The sequence below is a fragment of the Balaenoptera borealis genome (genome assembly GCF_965194805.1).
Source record: "Balaenoptera borealis genome assembly, chromosome: 6".
Classification (NCBI taxonomy): Eukaryota; Metazoa; Chordata; class Mammalia; order Artiodactyla; family Balaenopteridae; genus Balaenoptera; species Balaenoptera borealis.
This window is the reverse complement of record NC_138863.1, coordinates 85335845-85354827: the sequence shown is the minus strand read 5'-3', so window position 1 is coordinate 85354827 and position 18983 is coordinate 85335845. Positions and strand designations below refer to the sequence as shown.

The window sequence follows — 18983 nt, the reverse complement described above, 5'->3', positions numbered from 1 at the left end:
TTTGTGGTATTATGTACTCGATATATAGACTATGTCTATGTACAGTTTTTTCCATGTCACATTTCCATCCCTGGGACTAAACGTTGGCTGTTTAGAATTTGTTTTTATGAATGCTTCCGTGCTGAACTTATGGATCATAGTTATTGGAAAGCACAAATGTTGTCTTAATTCTTATGGGCAGTCAAATGTCCTTTGAAAAGTCACCCTGGGCCCATCCATAGAAATGGCATGTTGTAGACTGGACAGAACAAAGCCCCAAAAGAAATAAAGTGAAACCGTGTTATCATTGGCTTCCCTTTAAACATATTAAAAACTCTCAGAAGGGATAATCTACAGTAGGGAATAGCGCTGTGCTGGCCCAGGGTGTACAGAATGACCTAATGGGTCTTTTCCATCTCTAATTCCTGTGATACTGCAGATCTAAGAGATGGAGCCAGTAATTGCTTACAACATAACAGATTGCTCTCTCTCTCCCTCCCTTTTTCCCCCCTTCCCTGGAGTTCAGCAGAGAATCTCTTAAAATAAACAAAAACTGTGAGAAACTAAGAGAAGTCAGGGACTGGCCCACTTTTTAGAGGCCGAATGTGGAAAGTATGAAGCGCTGATTTGACTATGAAGGCTGGAAAGCAGAGGGGCCTGAGCCGTTTATACTACAGGCAGTAGTTAAAAAAGGGAAAGAAAAAAAAAAAAAAAACTTGAAAAACATGGGTGTAACCCTGGGCTTTGATAAAACTGGCCTTTCAGCCCCCTCTTGAGATTTGCACATCCCCAAGGGAAGCTGTGGTTTGGAATAAGATCGTGCATTTAATTTCACTCAGAGAACTTATTGGACTTGGCACCAAAAGAAAGCATTTGCAGTATATTTTTTGTCATGATTAGTGGCCCCCTCACCACAACATTTGATTATTTTGGAAAGGGAAAAGTTAAATCCTTGTAAAGTTGTGATTTACAATTTTCGAGCATCCAGGTAGGGAGCATGACTTCTGCCAGCTTGATCATGGGATCCACATTTTATTCTAGCTCATTGATGTGAGAAAACAAAACAGTTCTGTGGGGGAAATAGACTTGGAAGTATATCCCTTGATTATCCTGGGAGATTTTCTCTCCACACTACATCTTCTCTCAGTCACATTGACTTTGGTATCCGCTGGAACTTGTAGCAAGAAACTGGCATGCGGCTGGTTTACTTCTCATTTCTAATCTGTAGTACCTGATACTTTTTTTTATCGTTTGTTTTGTTTGCCCTTACAGTTATGTAAATCTTGAGGCAAAGGAGTTAAAAGGAGTTTCTTATATTACACCTGAAAACAACTTTCACTGGACATTTCTTCTCAAGCTTTACAGTTAAGATTGGAGATCTTGTGGGTGTCTTTACTAAAATATGTCCAAATAGCCAAAAGCAAAGGGAATGACCAGCTGGGTAGCTGATGAATATTTTCCTGGTAGATGTACAACTTTCCCCACAACTGTGATGCTTTATCCTTTGACATTAAGAACGCTGTTTGTAGAGGTGACAATCCTTTGAACACTCAGCGTTCTGAAATCGTGTCCTGCCGCAAGGACTCAAGCAGGGTAAGTCTGAGCATCGATGCTGAATAACAGCCAGGCTAATTAGATTCTGTTCTGGTGTCCAACACTGACATACAGTCAGTCAGGTCTTGAAATAAATCTTGAAGTGGAATTAATAATAATAAATTCCACTTCTACTTTTGAATATTTTGGTCTATTTCTAGTTGGATTTGTGCTTGTTGGAAAACCGTCTCTAATGTTTAGGCAGGGAGTTCTCACCATGCTTACTAAGTGAAAGCAATTTGCTGAATAATGTCAATGTAGCAATGTTAGTGGTATTGTTGGCAGAGGGAAAACACTTTTTCTCTCTTTCTGGACTTGGACAGGAGAGAAAGATAAATACAAGAATTCCATTGGTGTTTGGGAAGTACTATACTTGTCCCAAGTTGAGTATGGTGGTTAAGGGAACGGATGAGTAAGGGCAAAGAGCCTGGGTTGGAATCCCAGCTGGCTGTGTGACCTGGGGCAAATTGTTTAGCTTCTCTAAGCCTCAGTTTGTTCATCTGTACAATGGAGTAAGTAAAACTACTTAATTTGGTTGTTGAGGGGATGGAAGGAGTTAATATAAATATATCATTAATAGTGTAATGATTGGCACATGATGAGAATTCAACAAGTGTTAGCTATTATGGCTGTTTGATATTGACCTCATTAGCAGGATATTTCCTGGTTGTGTATTGTGATAAATTTAGATTCAACTTCCCCGTGGAAGTAAGATATGAGATCTGCTTTCTCTTTCCACTGTCACTGATTTAACCACAGTGAGTCAATAACAGTTTTCTTATTTGTCCCCACCTTTGCAAAGCTATTGTGAAATTTGAATCAAGACAATTTATTCTGTATTAATGAGGCATCTTTCAGTTGCCAGTGACAGAAAACCAACTTGAACTTTCTTCTATAATTTCTCATGTTTCTAGGAATTCTGATTTCCTTTTCTCCTCTTCTCTCCTGCCCTCTCCCCTCCTCTCTCTCTCTCTCTCTCTCTCTCTCTCTCACACACACACACACACACACACACACACACACACACACACTCACGCACACACTTTTTTTTATTCTCTCCCACCACTCTCCAAGATTTACTTTCCTCTCTGATGGATTCATTCTAGGCAAGCTGTCTCCACATGATGGCAGATGCCCTGTAGCATAGGTGATCTTACAGGTAGCAATCCTAGAGGAAACATATCAAAATGATGCAGCACAGAGACAATTCCCATAGCGAAAGCTAGATTTTCCCCCAAATATCGGTAATAGATGTAAACTCACAAGTAACTACTTGTGGCCAATTTTTCTCTACATATGCTCTTTATGTATGAACAATTTTGTAATGCCCTTGACTAAAATAATGCAACCTTCCTGTATATTATAAACACATTTACCCCTTCCAAAAGAGATAAAACTCAAATCTCACTCTCTTACTGCATCCCAGGTCCAAGTTCAGAATCTTTGAGGGATGTGTATTTGCTCGGAGTCTGATGCAGATGTAACAATTTCATGGTTCATTCACTGAGTGCTAAATGGTATTTTCAATTACCTTCTCCACAAACAATGGAAGAGGAAAAAGGGGATAAATCCATTAAGACTACCATTTAGAAAAGAGGAGGAGAAACAACTTACTGTACAGTGGTCAAGATTTGTTGGCCATATTCTGTTAGACTAGATCAGCAGGGTCTCTTCCTTCTGGTGGTGGAGAGGATTCCATGGTCCCCAATCTGGCTGCTCTGAGATCTGCTCTGAGAGACGTCCCTTGTCCATTGTTTATCATAACCTCATCTGAGAGGGCAAAGGTTCTCCTGCTGTGACAAAGTGATTGTAAGCAGCTCATGGCATCCTCACATGGTATCAGTGCCCTGGGGATTGACTTGGGGATGGACCATTCCCCCAGAACTTTATTTGCCTAACTTTGAGTTTCTTTGATAACCACCATTAAAACCTCAGGAGGCTATTTGTCTGTTGTTTTACTTTTTTTTATCTAAGAGTTTTACATATTATTGATTCTAAGATGCACATTTTTTTTTCACCTTTTAACATTGGGGAAATTGGGAAGTGTGGCGCAATCAGTAGTAGCTTAGATTAGATAAAATAAACCACTGAAACCAGTGAATGACCGGAGTCAAGGGCTGGATTGTAGAACCTGTTCTGGGGGTTTCTTCTTTTAGTAAGAGTCTTGGTGTGTGTTGCCCACAGCTCCCCTGCTGCCTCTGCTGCTAAGAAACACACTAAAGAAGCCAAACATTTCTACACAATTCACGGGTTAGAGTGGTGGAATATGGAGGGGCATAATGGACAAAGTCAAACACATTATCATACCCATTTACTATCTTTATGATTTTTAAAGTTTGACTATTTACTGTTACAATACCTCTGATGTTCATCAGTGCTGTTTACCTTAGTACTGTCATCTCGGATATCTGCTCCATTCTCTTCCAAAACATCTCTTGGTATCGCTTGCAGAGACACAGTCGAAGTTGGATTTGACTCACATGGTTGTGATCAAATCTGGCGTTTAAGCTTTTTACTATGTGCTAGTGAATTACGTCTCTAGTCATAATTTCTGCTGAAGTATTAAGTTGTCATTTGCATTTAAAAAAAAAATTAACATCAGCATAATCCTCATAGTCTTTTGCAGATTAAGTCTGTTCTCAGACAACTATTAGATTTAGTATATTTCCAAGGAACAGAACTCAGTCTCGTTTGTGACCTAGGTAATTTATCAGTTTTCTCTCCATCCAGCCCTCTCAGTTCTTCGTCAATTTATTGTGCCCATATCCTTTTCAATCTGCACTTGATTGAGTAACTCAGACCTCCCTGTTCCTTAAAACACACCTCTATCAAAACCTCCATCAAGAAATAGTGCTGGTATTAATTAGTTTTACTTTGGTATGACTTAAAGTCAATCCTAGTTGTGCTTTCCTTTTACACTGAAATAGGAACAGTGAGGATATTTCTCACTGAGCAGGCTGGAGAGTAGACTTCCCCCTTTCCTCCTCAAGTATGGCTAGTGAAAATATTGCCCATACTGATTAAAAATAAAATTGAGTTTAGAGGACGGGTTAGATGAAGGTCTAGAACCATGTTTGCCAAACTTAATCATAAAATTATCTGGAGCATTAAAAAAAAAAGTTTCCTGGGCCCTATTCCAGACTCATTGGGTCAGACTCTCTGGAATAAGGTCTTGAGAATCATTTTTAATGAATTCCCCAGGCAGTTCCTGTGTTCAGACAAGTTTGCCTAAAATAAGCCAATAATGGGAGGGGGTATAAACAGAAGAGAGCACAGTGGATGCCACAAGACACTACATGACATGCAAAAGCTTGAAACTTTGATGAATCTTCTTCAAGTACAGTCATAGTTGGTATAACCACTGAAACTGTTTTGTTCCTCTTAGAGTTCATTTTTCCTATGTTGTAATCTTTAATATATCCAAAAGGTAGGAGGTTGTATGCAGTTTGAAACCAGAGAGAACAAATGAGACTAAATCTCACAATACATGAATGTGAGGATTCTCTGGAAGCAGGACACATAAACAATCTGTGCACATAAACAATCCCTTGGTCTCATCTCATTTATCTCCCACTGAGTAACTTTACTCCAGATTTAGCATTTTTTTGCTTTCATTTCTTCATACACGTTAATCTTTTCAATTTTTATTTATGTACATATTTATTTATAATTTTCTCCAAATTTACTGAGGACTGACTGACATAAAATTGTCTATATTAAAAGTGTACAAAGTGATGATTTGCTATACACTGTAGAATGATTACCAAGATCAAGATAATTAATACATCCATTCCTTTACATAGTTATTCTTTTTGTGTATGTGTAATGAGAATGCTTAAATCTACTCCCAGCAACTTTTAAGTATACAATACTGTGTTACTAACTATAGTCACCATGCTGTTTCTTAGATCCTCAGAACTTATTCTTCTTCTAACTGAAAGTTACACTTTTACCTACATCTCCCCCTTTTCCCTGCCCCCCAACTCCTGGCAACCATTCTGAGAGCATTATTCTAAGTGAAATAAGACAGACAGAGAAAGACAAATACTATATGTTATCACTTATATGTAGAATCTTAAAAAAAAAAGCCAATTTCATAGAAACAGAGAATAGAATGATGGGTACTTTAATATGAGATGATTTTGCAAGTATTTTTATTACTTTAGTGAATGGCAAATTTACAGGTAAAAATGATGAATACCATGATATACATGATCTTTTATAACTTTGTACTATTTAATATTTTTATACAAATATAAGCTTTGTATATTCTGTACAATTAAAAGTATTCTAACATAACTGCTGAATGAAATCACCATCTACATAGGTGACATTGAAATGGTTAAAATGAATTCCTTTACATAATTTAAATAATGCTATGTTGCAAATATCTTGGCAGAGGGATAAAACTACAATAATAAAAGATTTTGACAAGAGATATATTCTAAAGTATGATGGTCCCTTATTTAACTAGACCTTTCTATAAGAAGTATTCAAACCACTAGTGATTCATCGAAAATTTCTAATGTTAATTATTTAATGCATATCTTTTAGATGGGCTGTAAACTGGCTTAGGTACGTAAATTCTATATTCCATTTAGTCTCTGCTTTGTAAATCTGTGGCCAGTTACTAGTGGCATTTCTGTTGGCCTGAAAAAAGAGACCAAACTGCTCCAGGTCTGAGATCATCAGTCCTATGTCTTTCCAGATCTCCTTGTGTAAGTATTTGTGAACCCAGCAAAGAGAAAGAGTTAAGCCTATTCTCCTAGTTGGCAGAAACTTGGTAGTTTAAAATTACATACTGACTCTGGTGTAGAGACACAAGAAATTATAGAGCAGACATTGTCCAGGACAACGTATAATTTAAAATGTACTAAAGAATGTATACCGCATGGCAAAGTAAGTGAAGTGCTTCTTCAAATATAAGTGTTTTGCATAGAAAGGCAGTAATTATCCACTCCTAGGGAAATGTTTGCATTCACTCTAAATCAATATTTACTATTCATTTCTTGTGTTCAACAAAACAGGGATTTAACTTTTTTTTAATTTTAATGAAGCACTAAGGCTATAATAATTCTACAATGCAATTGTCTTGATATGAAATATTGCTAAATGGTGTTGCTATTTCGAGAAAGAGCAGTGTGAAATGGAAGGGTATCCCTATTTGTGAAATGTTACTTTGGGAACATTCAATTCATACTCGGCCAAGCAGGGCGACTCACCAGTTTTCAAAGATAACTTAAGCTGTCTCCTTGGTAAGGCCCTAAACTAGGATCATTCAGATGAGTCTTTGCCCTTATATTTTTCCCTCTTTATCCTAACACAGACTTCATGATAATGATTCTGTTTCAGCTCAACTATTTCCTTTTTGAGGTATGTGTGAGTGTGTGTATGTGCGTGTGTGTATGTAAAAAACTCTTCTATACAACCATCTTTTTCTGCAGGAGGAAAAGGTTTCTTTCCCCCTTTCCCCTCCCAATTCCTCCTGATTATTTAGTTCAAAAAAACCTCAAGGAAAATGCTAGAGGGAAAAAATAAGAAAATGGGACACATGAATACTGTATTCTGAGACAAGACTGAAAGTCTCTGGCATATTTTTATTTATAGAGCTGTGATCTGATCATTCTATGACTTTTCTTTGGAAAATGACTACAATTTTTTATTACAGAGTCTAAAAAAGAACTGGACAATATACCGATATGTTACATTACAACATGAATACCCTTTATCTAGGCAACAGAAACAATAATGGCTTTGCTCCTGACTTTCAGGTCAAAGCAGAGTCCTTTAGTGCCCACCGTTACCTTTCCAAATGCTACATAAATGCCCAAGTTTCCTTATATTTCTGTCTTCTACTTCTGTGTACAGTTTAAAACCCAGTGTATTCTGTTCTTCATTTGCTTTTGTTTTTGTTATTATTTGGGGGCCAAGGGGACATCTTTTTGAAAATCCCACCATTCCCATGAGGTTTTTCAGATTTTATCCTGATTAGCTTATTTGCTATTAAAATTTAATTAATAATATATTTTCAGCTGCACAGCTTCTGTAGTGTCCCTATATTATTTAAAATGAGATTTAGAGCAGGACGGGAATTAAACATAAAATATATACCTTTGCCATCTCATCACATAGTTCATGTGGCTTCTCTGCCTATAAAATATTCGTGTAACAGCAGTGTGGGGTGGGTCTGTGCTAAGTTCCTCTCTGCGCCTTCCTGCCATTCATAATTCATGCAAGCTCTTTGAGTGAGTTACAGTTTGGTATGCACTCTGGGGACAAATAATATCATTTATGTATTGTGATTGCTACTCTACTCTATCTTCCTTTTTATTGACAAGAAACAAGGGTGTTGCTTGTAGTTTTGAAACTAAATGGGGTGCAGAAATCATCCTTCTCTTTCTGAGAAGGCACCTTCTTTCTGCAGGAAATGCTATTGTAAACTGTACTGTTATAAATGGTGTGTTAGTTCTCACGATATTCCTTTCTCAACGTCTGAAGTATCAAAGTGTTCCTTTAGCATTCAGTGGAGAGAGCCATTGAAAAAGCGGGAGGTTAAGGACACGTTCCTAAAGTCTGGAAAATCAGTGGGACACTAAAAAGGGAACTGAAGTGGACCGGAAGGAACCTCTTGAGGGTGATTTAAAAAACCAGACACTGATTATGAACAGAGCTTTTACCCAAGGAACTGGAGAGGGCCAGCAAACCCATTCTACTGCACTCCAGTTAAATGTCTAATAGTTGAGATATTTTCTGCACAGCCCATAAAGGATAATGAGGAAGGCTTTGATAGCTTTAAAGAAAGTTGCTCTGTGGCCTATCACAAAAACATGATCTGAGTGTAAGTGGCAAATGCTTGCAGACCCCAAAATGAAAAGGGGCATTGTCAGTTAGGTAAGACAGTTATCTTGCTAATTGCACAGGAAAAGGATCCTGATGTGAATTTGTACCAGAGGGAAAAATAAAAGCAAGTGATGTCAGAATGTAAAATCTGAGATCTCATTTACTTAAGCTGAAGTCTTCTGGAGACCTTGAAATTATCTATGATTTTACCTCTACATGATAATTATTTAATGTAGGTCAAATTAAGGATTAACCTGCATTCTTAATTTTATTGTACTGTGTTTTTTGGGGATTATGAATTGTTCCTTATATTAGTTGGGGTTTAAAGTATTATTATATTACTTCTCTCCTGTTGCAATAATTTCTGAGATTATTCTTGTATATCACCACCCCCCAACTCTAGCAAAGATAGACTTCATGAATAATTTTAAAAAGAGAAAAGAACATTCATGTGGAAGTATTTATATTAAGTTTGGTAATGAAGAAAACAAGTTTCATTAACTGTTCTTTTCATGGTGGCTTTGCTACTCTTAGGAAAATTCTATTAAAAAGAGAAACCCTAAAATCTTCTCTCAAGGCACTGGGGACACTTGCATTGACCTTGTATTCACTCCTTCAGAATATGGGAAGGTTACATTGAATAAGAGCGAGGTTGAATACTTCTACTCATAGAAGTAAGTTGCTACATGGTTGATAGGCTAGTCCACCAAGAATGAAGTGATGCTTTCTTCTGGTTTTAGGCAAGAATTAATCAATCAGTTGATTAGCTTACAAACGTTGATTGCACACCTTCTTGCCATGATACCCAAGTAAGTGTTGAGAGTTAGCTGAAACAGCACACCTACAAACACAATGGAGAAAGATAAGTACTCAAAGATTTTCTTTAATTTACGCATACTTCAAACAAAATTTAATGCACAGTAGAGCTATGTCCAATAAAGTGGACTTCCATAGCATCAAATAACAATGATTTTTGAATTGATGATCCGAGAGAATGGGCAATGTAGTGTCCTACAAGGAATGTCCTCAACCACTTACTGAAAGCTTACTGCTTACATTTACATGGATGTACTGGTTATGATTCTCTCTTTATCCTAGCACTGCAGTCCTGGAAGACTGACTGAGAGATGGCAAAATGGGGCACTAAGTCAAAACTGGTCATCCCCACACTTGGATTTGTTTCAGCTCCAGTGCTGTTCAGTGTGGTATCATTGATGGCTAGATGCCTTCCCTTATGATTATTCCACTGTCTATGTCAGCAATTCTCAAGCTTTTTGGTCTCAATAACCTTGTTTTACTAAAACATTATCGAGGGCATTCAGTAATAGGGTGTTGTATCTATCAGTATTTACCCTAATAGAAATTTAAGCTGACATTTAAAAACATGTATTTATTAATTTATTTTAAAAAACAACCAAACCATTTCATTAAACTGTTTTTCAGGAAAAGTAACGACTTTTTCCAAAACAAAAATATTTAGTGAGAAGAGTGGTACTGTTTTATATTTTAGAAAATCTCTTTAATGTCTGGGTTCTCATATTTGCTTCTTCATTCAATTTGTTGTCATATCAAATAGTGTGTAGCCATTGGAAAACTTCACTGTATACACATGGGAGAATGAGGGTTAAAAAGGCAAAAAATATTATTATGCAAATAGTTTTGATTCTGTAGAATCCCTGAAAAGGTCTCAGGAACCCTCAAGTATCCTCATGTATCACAGTGTTGGTCTATAATGTGTTGAGACTGTATGTCTATCTACCTACCTCATATGAGTTCATTGCAACACCTGGCACATACTAGGCACTCAATACTATTTCTCTTCCAATTATTCTTCTCCAGCTCAAAATAAATCTTTTAGATTTATGCTTTAGGGCTCAGATAGCTTCAGATCATAATGATCTTTTATGTATACCTGAGGGAGAACATTCTCTCACCCTAGATCTCTTCTCAGGACCACTTTTCTTTACCTTTGAAGAAGGTTAAGAAAGAAAAGGATAAGGAAGTGGGAATGGAAAAAAATAGGTTCTTAGGATCCTTATGAAGGATGTAATTACATATCTGGGGTCCTGGATTTCTGTAATCCTTAAGTAGCCAATCCTAGTGGATTCTAAAATATTTTCAGAAACATACTAATTTCAAAGCAAATAAAGTATTGACAGTGTGTTGCGTGGTACAGCTGAGGTATGATTGGAGGGACACATCTGGAACCTGTTGCTATTTCATCATCTGATAACTGATGCAACAGATCACAGCATATAAACATAAGTACCCTACTTTTCAGATAGATAACTCTATCTGTCAATGGTCAGATCAATCCAGTGTATTTAAAGCTTGGACAAAAAATATTTTTTTACAGTTTGATATTGAGTTTTTGATAATGCAATGTTAAGATTCATTTGTTTAGCTAATGCTTATGGATCATCTGCCGTGTGCTATGGGTAAAGCAATGTAGAAAGAGATATGATTTCTACCTTCAAATGCCTTGCATTCTAGTGAAATCTACCCATAAAACATGGTAATTAATGATACAGAGTAATGAATGTTAGGATGTGGAGAAAACAAGATGTTTTAAGAACTTGTAAAAAGGGGCATAACCCAGTCTTTTAGGAAGAGTGAGCCTTCAGAGGGAGAGATAAATTACCTAAGCAATGAGTGGAGCTGGCCTGGTTGGAATTCATATGAAACTGGGAAGATATGCCAAGTAGAAGGAGAGTTGAGAGAGAGCACAATCCATTTGCTGATGTGAGAGAACTTCAGTAGCTAGAGTGAGAAGTTTGTAGGCCAATGAGTGAGGGGTTGGAAATGTAACAAGGAAGGGATTTGAAAAGAGTTTACATTTAATTTTGAGATTATTATGGAGTCTTCAAAGGGTTTTAACTAAAATATCATCACAAATAGGCTTGAATTTTGTCAAGTTCACTCTGGCTGCAGTTTGGACATAAAAACCAAGACTCGTGTTGTGTTGATCCTAGAAAAAGGGAATGGAGGCCTATATAGATAAGGCAGCAGCAAAAGTGATGACAGACAGTGGACACATTCTAGAGATATTGAGACCGCTGAATGAATAGGCTTTAATAATTGGTGCAGAGGTGGGGACGGAGTGAAGAGGAAAAATTAGTGTAATGCTCAGGTTCCTGGTATAAGCAGTTGAGTACTTTCATTGAAATGGGGATCCCAGTAGGAGAAATGTTTGAGTACAGATGTCAGGGAAAGATGATGAATTCACTATTTTTGAGATATCCAAGTGGAGTTGTTGAATATTACATAGCATCTATGGAATCCACTAGACTATGACATCCATTAGGTTAAAGTTTATGGAATTATGGATTTCACAAGATTATGGAATCCACTAGACTAACCATCATTAAATGGAAAACTATATTGCTTTGTTTCTCCATTGTCTATCATATATCTGCGTCATAGTAGAAGTTATTTATAGAATAAATGAAAAAACAAATGGCATGAATAAAGAAATATGAGGGTCAGAGGAGAGATTTGGAATAACTAGCTAGATTTAGAAGTCATTAGCATGTGGGTGATAGTTGAAGTCAGGGGAGTAGTTAAAATAACCTATGTAGGTAACAGAGGGTGAAATGAGAAGGGACATTAAAAAGTGTCCAGAAGAATTGCAACATATAAAGAATAGACAGTGGAAAATGAATCTGCAAGAGCTATAAAGAAGAGCCAAACATTGGAAATTATATCTATTAACATTCTGTTTATAAGCAGCAGAGGCTGACTTTCTATTTTAAGCAAAATTTAAATTTACTTGAAGAATATCTGGAGATAACAGAAATGAAGAGAAAATGGAGAACTAGTTTTGGAAAACAAAATGAGATCTGGGGAACTGCATAGAATGAACTCTAACACGTGTGATGCAGCAAGAATTGTGGGGTCTTCTGTCACTGGCAGTCCATGAATATGATGTCTAACCATCCCTACACCCTGACTTGATGAGGCGTTAAAGTCCCAGGAGAAAGTGTGTAGTTGGCTGAGTCCTACCTACCGCACTATTTCCTGTGCTGGGGAAAAGAGAAGGAGGTTCTGTCCCTTCAGCTTCCTTGACGGGAAGCAACCATTATCTCCCACCAAAACTCCACACCCATGGGGCAGTCCCCGAAAGGGAAAGAGAGGTGCCCATCGCAAGGGGAGGGGAATGGAGGCTGGGTAGAACAAGAAATGACAAACGTCATTATGAGACAAAAGATAGAAAACTGTATTCCTCTTCTAAATTGAGATAAATTTAGGTGAAAGAGAAAAGCAAAGCCTTCTTCACTGGCAGCAGCAACAGGAGGTCATTGGTAACTTTGGCAAAAGTAGTATGAGCTGTGTAGTGCTGCTGGAAACCAGCCTGGAATAGATTGGGGAGTGAGAGTAGGGTGACAGAGTGAAAATAGCTTGTGTAGAGGACCATTTCAAGAAGTTTAGTTTAAATTAATGCAAGAGAAAATTTGCTTTTATGATTTGGAAACATTCAGTATGGCAGAGAAAACAACTTTGCCCTTAAGTAGGGATTTTCTAATTCTGATGGTCAGGGAAAGAGTTTTTAAGACCGCATGACCCTAGATGGGTAAATTTCCATATCTGGGCAATTACCATACATTGGAATTTCTTGTTCTTTTTGCAAGGCATCAGTAAGTTGCACAACTCTGTGAATTGCTTTGCTTTTGCCTCTTAAATTCTTGGCCACATGATTTATCACTTAAATGCTTCCATGTATGTTGCTGTTATATTGATACTTAATATTACTGTCTTTGTATTTCTCTCTAACTAGAATTTCAGACACATTGTGGGCAGGGAGCTGTTTCATTTCTCACAGTACCTGTCACAATAGTGGCATGAAATAGTGCTCAGGCTCAGGGAATATTGATTGATTAGCTTATTGATTTTTAAGAACATTGACTGGAATGACATTTACCCACAAATGTTCACACAGAAAAGATTTTTAAATTGTTTTCCTCCTTGAAGTGTCCTTTGATATCCACTCTGGCTTCCTTTTACCATCAAAGTTGTTATGAAAATGAATGAAAAACAACACGCATTTTTGCATTTTAAGGTAGAATAAACTTTTAGATTGGAAACTTCCAAAACAAACTGAAACCAATGAAAAGTATATTTCACTGCTTTATATCTAAAAATGGCACTGCTCAATTTAAGCTATTTTTAAAACCTGTGTATTCATGCAGCTTGCATACCAAAATGAAAATTGGTGAGCTATAAACCCTTGAAAAACAGGGTTTATAATGGAAACAGTAATTGACCCTTAAGTACAACATCAAAAATACAATACTATATAATACAAAGCCCAGGGCTTGGGATCCCATCTCTGCTCTAACCTCAGACTGGCACACTAACCCAACACCACAAAGCCAACTAATAGTTATATTCTGAGATGTTTTCTTCTTACATGGCAGAAAAGTAGATATGTGATCCAATAGCCACATGCAGCTAAGCTTTGCAGGACCAGTACTCCGAATACTTTTAATGAACTCACTACTCCAGAGCTATAACACTATTAGCTAATTAGACTTGCTAGGAAAGACCATTCAATTAAAAAAAGAAAAAAAAAAAAAAAACAAACCTGCTACTACTAGCTCTGAAGTTGTACTTTGTTGTACCATAAACTTTGGGTGTGTAACTTAATACCACAGGATTCAGTGAGGGTAGAGTAACCAATTGTCAGGAAAGCTCATGGAATTACCAAAAATATTTTCAAAGTATTTAGAGTTGTCTTCAACTTTGCTCTAGTTCATAGATGGTCTAGTTTCCCATTTCCAAGCCACAGCTATCCATTTTTAATCGTGAGAAAATGCAATCTAAACTAAAGAGGAAAATAAAAGTATTAAACTTGACTAATGAGGTATGAAGGATAAATCCAGATTCCAGGTTATACCTGGATCTAGGCGAAAAGGGGAGTATGTATACTAAGGATCTTAACCTATTCTGTTTTTGTTTTTTTTTTTCTTTATGGGAGTGGGGCAAGGGGTTAAGGGAGTTTGTTGCTAAAGAAGGAAAGTTCAGAGATTCCTTTCATTTTAAAGTTGAAATGTGAGAGCATTGCCAGCTTATCCCTTTAAGAAGCTTCCAAAGAATTTGTCAGCTAAGAATAGTCAAGATTTTGCCTTTTTAAATGTCATATATTCACACATATTTTCGATGAGTTATGTTTATCAAGGGGCAGTTAGCAGGAGTCTCTGGTGTTTTCTTGTGGGGCCTTCTGTTTCTGTTGCTACCTTAAAAACTAGTGAACTTGATAAAATGAAAATGAGTGACACATTATTGGCTCTGTTCATACTATCTCTTCATCTATACCCTGTGACTAAGTGAGCTTGGGAGAGAGGTCCCTGGGAGAAGATTAGAATTGGGACGGGGTGGGTATTTTTCTCTGTGGGAGTTTTTAGAAGATTTTAGAAGTGACAGTGCCTGTTTTGGGATTCAGCAATTTTGCTAAATGCAATTAAAATATAGGGTTTTTATTATAGTGATTTGAAAAACTGATGTGCATCTTAAAATCTCAGTGCTTAGAAGTTTATTTACCTATTATTATAATTGTTTCATTTAATAAATCTGATGTTACAACAGAGCACTTCCATGATTTTTTTCACGTCTTTCTTCAAACACTAAGATCTATCTCAAATAACATCATGGTATATACTACCATTCTATTTACTCAATGTCGTATCAAAGCATGCAGACCTCACCAACACACACTTTTTTTTTTTTTTTCAGAAGAATGTAGTTTGATATTTATTTTAGTATAAAAGGTTTGTGCACAGTGTAGCAAATACAGCTTTTACAAATCTGTTTTGAAAACGTGGTGGTTGTTTATTTGGGTTTCATACCCTTAAATACTTCATCCATCAGTTTTTTTACTTCTTTGTGTCTTATAACTGTGCTTGGCTCATGCAATCTTGAAGTTTAGCTCCAGTCAGTCCACTTCCACCTGGTTTGTGAAGACAACATAGCTTGCCTTCCTCGTCCATTACTGCTGTTAAGGTTGCAGTTGCCAGATGTTCCTCCTCTTCAGTAGGGTCAACTATAAGCAGAGTGTCATCAAACACAGCAAAGGAAATTGCAACCGATGAGTTCTAATATTCAAATAACTTTTCTTCTTTAAATGAACTTCTGATACAGCAGTTTCTTCACTTATAGTAACTTCAGGCCACTGTACATTTTTTAAAGCTGCAAACAAAGCAAAGGTACAAGCATCCAAAATGTTTCCATCATGGTTGAGGCAAATGAGATCACAGTATAGAACCCAAGCAAGCTTTCCTGGAGAGATACCTAAGTCCTCTTTCTGAATTATCTGTGAATTTTCAATGATATCTGTAATGAACTGGCCAAGTGGCTGGCCACTTGGGCCTCTTCTCCAGGAGGTCCAGACCGAAATCTCCAGGAACACGGAGCTGATAGATCCAAATTAGGAACAACATATCCTTTATCAGCGGCATCTGTTGGTGGTGCTCCAAATTCCACTTTAATTCCACAAATTACTGTCGTATTTCCCAGCTTCACTAAAGAAGAACCATCTGCAGTACCAATTGAACCTACGTGGACAGTTGTGGTCCTCAATTCACCAAGTTCTCTTCCCTCAGGACGGCAATTCACTTTCAAACACCTCGTGTAATACTCCAGAGGTTCCACAGTTTTGAACCCAGACGCCATCTTCCACCCGCGGGTCCAACACACATATTTGAACACAAATACACACTTTCTTTATTTTCTTTTTCTGTTCCTTCTTTCATTCCTTATAATTCCTTCATATACTGAGTTTGCTTCACCGTATTTTAAACTCTCCATTAATTCTGCAATTTTATTCATGGCTTATTATACTATACATAAAAAATTATGAGGAGGGTTAAATTGTTAAAAAATTAACTGATACTTTCCCTTTCCTTTGAACCCTTTGGTCCTTTCCAGAAAATTCAGGGAAGAGATAACACATCAAAATGCAAAGTGAAAATAAGTAAAGTCTTAGCTTTCGGGTTTCAAGATCCTGCTCTTTGGGGAAAGTCAAAAGAACTTAAGGTATGGGCAAAATATTTGGAAAACTACCCAATAAGGAAAGAATCAAGATGTCCTCTTGCTCATTAGATAAAACTTCCTTGGGCTGGGGGCATGAAGAAAGTTGGAAAATAAACATTGAGAGTTTAGAATGGGTGGGTCCCCAAGAAAAGAAAAAGGCCCATGTCCCAGTGTCATTGGCTGACTCTAGGTGGGTGGGGAGAAGGATGCACGAGGGGAGGGAATGGGGGGCAACAATAATCTTTAGCAGGATTGCATCTAAGTCCCAAGGGGCTTACACAGAGCCAAGGCTTCAGACAAGGGCCCTGAGGATCAAGGTCGCGGCCAGGAGGAGAACCTCTGAATTGTCTGGTGACCTGGGCTTCAATGCCCAGTTCACACAGACACCTGCCGAACTCATTCAGGTCTGGTGGCTTTCTCTGTCTTCCTTCTTTCCCAAGAACCTCTTGGATCCCTGAGCAAAAGATTTCTAGGCCCGTGGTCCACTGGGACACAGGAATCTCTGAGAGGCCCTTTGCCATCTTTTTGGCGCAAGGGAACTATTCTGTCATGAGATGCAACAAGCCCTCTGAGCCAACTGAGGTCCACTTGCCTCAATTCACCTTGCAGCCTGCACTCTGCCAGCATCTCAGACTCCACGTGGAGGGGGCAATGGTCTCTCCACACTGGATTCCCAACCCAGTCTAGGATTTCTGTTCTTTCCTCATTTGGAGCCTGACCAGATGGAGGAGGAAGCAGGGAGCTGGAAGTCTTTCTTAGCTTTCAAAGTATGATCCTCCAAGAAACTGTACTCTCAGCGTAGAGTACAATCGTGGTCCTAATTCATTAATTCATACATTTTCTATTACCTGAGTTTTATTTTCCTGCTTCTTCCTGAGGACCAAGCTAAGACTTGTTTGGTTTATTTATTTTATGTATGTATGTATGTATGTATGTATGTATGTATGTATGTATGTTGTGGCATCCTTTCCTAGAGGTAAAAATCATAGAAGGTGTTAATCAATTAAATCAGGAAGGTCCAAGAGCCCCGTGAAACTACATAGAAAATATATGAGTTAACATTTCAAAATATCATCCTGCCACAACTATTTGTGCCATATTTATTTAATACTTGTCTCTCCTGCTAAAATCTAAGCTCAGCGAAGACATCATTTTGCTCATCACTCTATCCCTAGCACCTTGTACATTGCCTGAAACACAGTAAATACTCAATAAATATTGTTGAATAACTGAATAAATAAAATGATAAATGAAATACCTAAGCAATTCTTGTTACTATTTTGTGACATGCCCCACCATTCCCTCAGAAAGGGCCTTACTCGGTTTATTTTATCCATTACTAGCTCTGGAAACTACTGGTTGCAACCAATGTTTAGTAAGACTTTTCTTTACTCCCTGATTTTGCAAATTTATTACACTTTTAATGCAAAATTAGGTGAGATCCAGAAATGTAGAGTTCTTTTTAAACCACTTGATCTGAGTGTGCTTTGAACATATGTATTGAGAGAAAGTACTTTTCTAGATTAATGGAGAATTTCCAACAAATTGCTTGGCCTACAGTAGTTAATTTATTTATTTTTTTCTTGAGTGTAACGATACAAAGTATACTGGGTTGAAATGAGAAACAGAGGACTCATGGAAACTTATTTTGTTCTGAGTATTATAAAGTAAGATTTTTTTTTTTTTTAAGATTTTTTGAAAGAATACGTTAGGTTTTAGGTTATTCTTGGCTTAAAGCAAAGATTTAAGATGAATTCACCTCTGATTCTTCTGTGAGGTGCTCTCTACACTCTGTTTCAGTAACAATTACCTGCTAAAAATTCCTACTCCCCAGGCCCTCGTACCTGCCTGTAGTTCTCATTGACCTAAATGGAGGTTAAATGTACGTTGCTGAAGGGAGAATTCCAGGCTCCAGAGAGTATCTCTCTTGTAAGTGACAGAAGTGTGTGTGGTGTGTGTGTGTGCATGCAGAAGCCACTAAACCATGTATTTTTACCCCTAAAAGGAAAGTAAGTCAATTCTGGGAACTGAAAACTAGAATAAATATCTACTTCCAACTATATAGGACATGTAGATTCACAGAGGAAAATATTTCCACTCTAGTCATTGATTCCTTTAAAATAGACTGTAAGCTTCCTAAAGATTGTGTGTGTGTGTGTGACTCCTAATCTATGGAAAATCTGTGTAATTAGACTCAAAATGACATAGACAGCAGCAAAAGAGGAGAGGTGTGTTTCCTGTAGATCATGCGGCACCAATGATGCTGTTTACTCTCCTTTACTGTGGGTCTAATTTGGACTTTCATCTCAAGGTAAATATCAGTTTAGGCATCCAGGTATAGCTTCATTAAATAATGTAAAATGCAACTTTGAAAAAACATTAAATACGTATTGAACACACATTAGATAAAACTGTAGCTAGTCGACCTGTATTAAGTACTTACTAAGTACTTACTGTCATATTTTCACTTTTCTTTTTAATAGTTCCTGGATTTAGTTGAAAGCTCATGTCCTAGAAAAAAATTGGGTGGAACACTGAGCAATTAG

The 18983-nt window shown here is 37.3% G+C and overlaps 1 pseudogene across 1 annotated transcript; it reads right to left on the bottom strand.

Moving 5' to 3' along the window:
- Positions 1–4074: 4074 nt before the first annotated feature.
- Positions 4075–17342, bottom strand: LOC309631147 (exosome complex component RRP43 pseudogene; annotated as a pseudogene). Its single transcript has one exon. The product of its transcript is annotated as an exosome complex component RRP43 pseudogene (transcript).
- Between the last annotated feature and the right edge of the window lie 1641 nt (positions 17343–18983).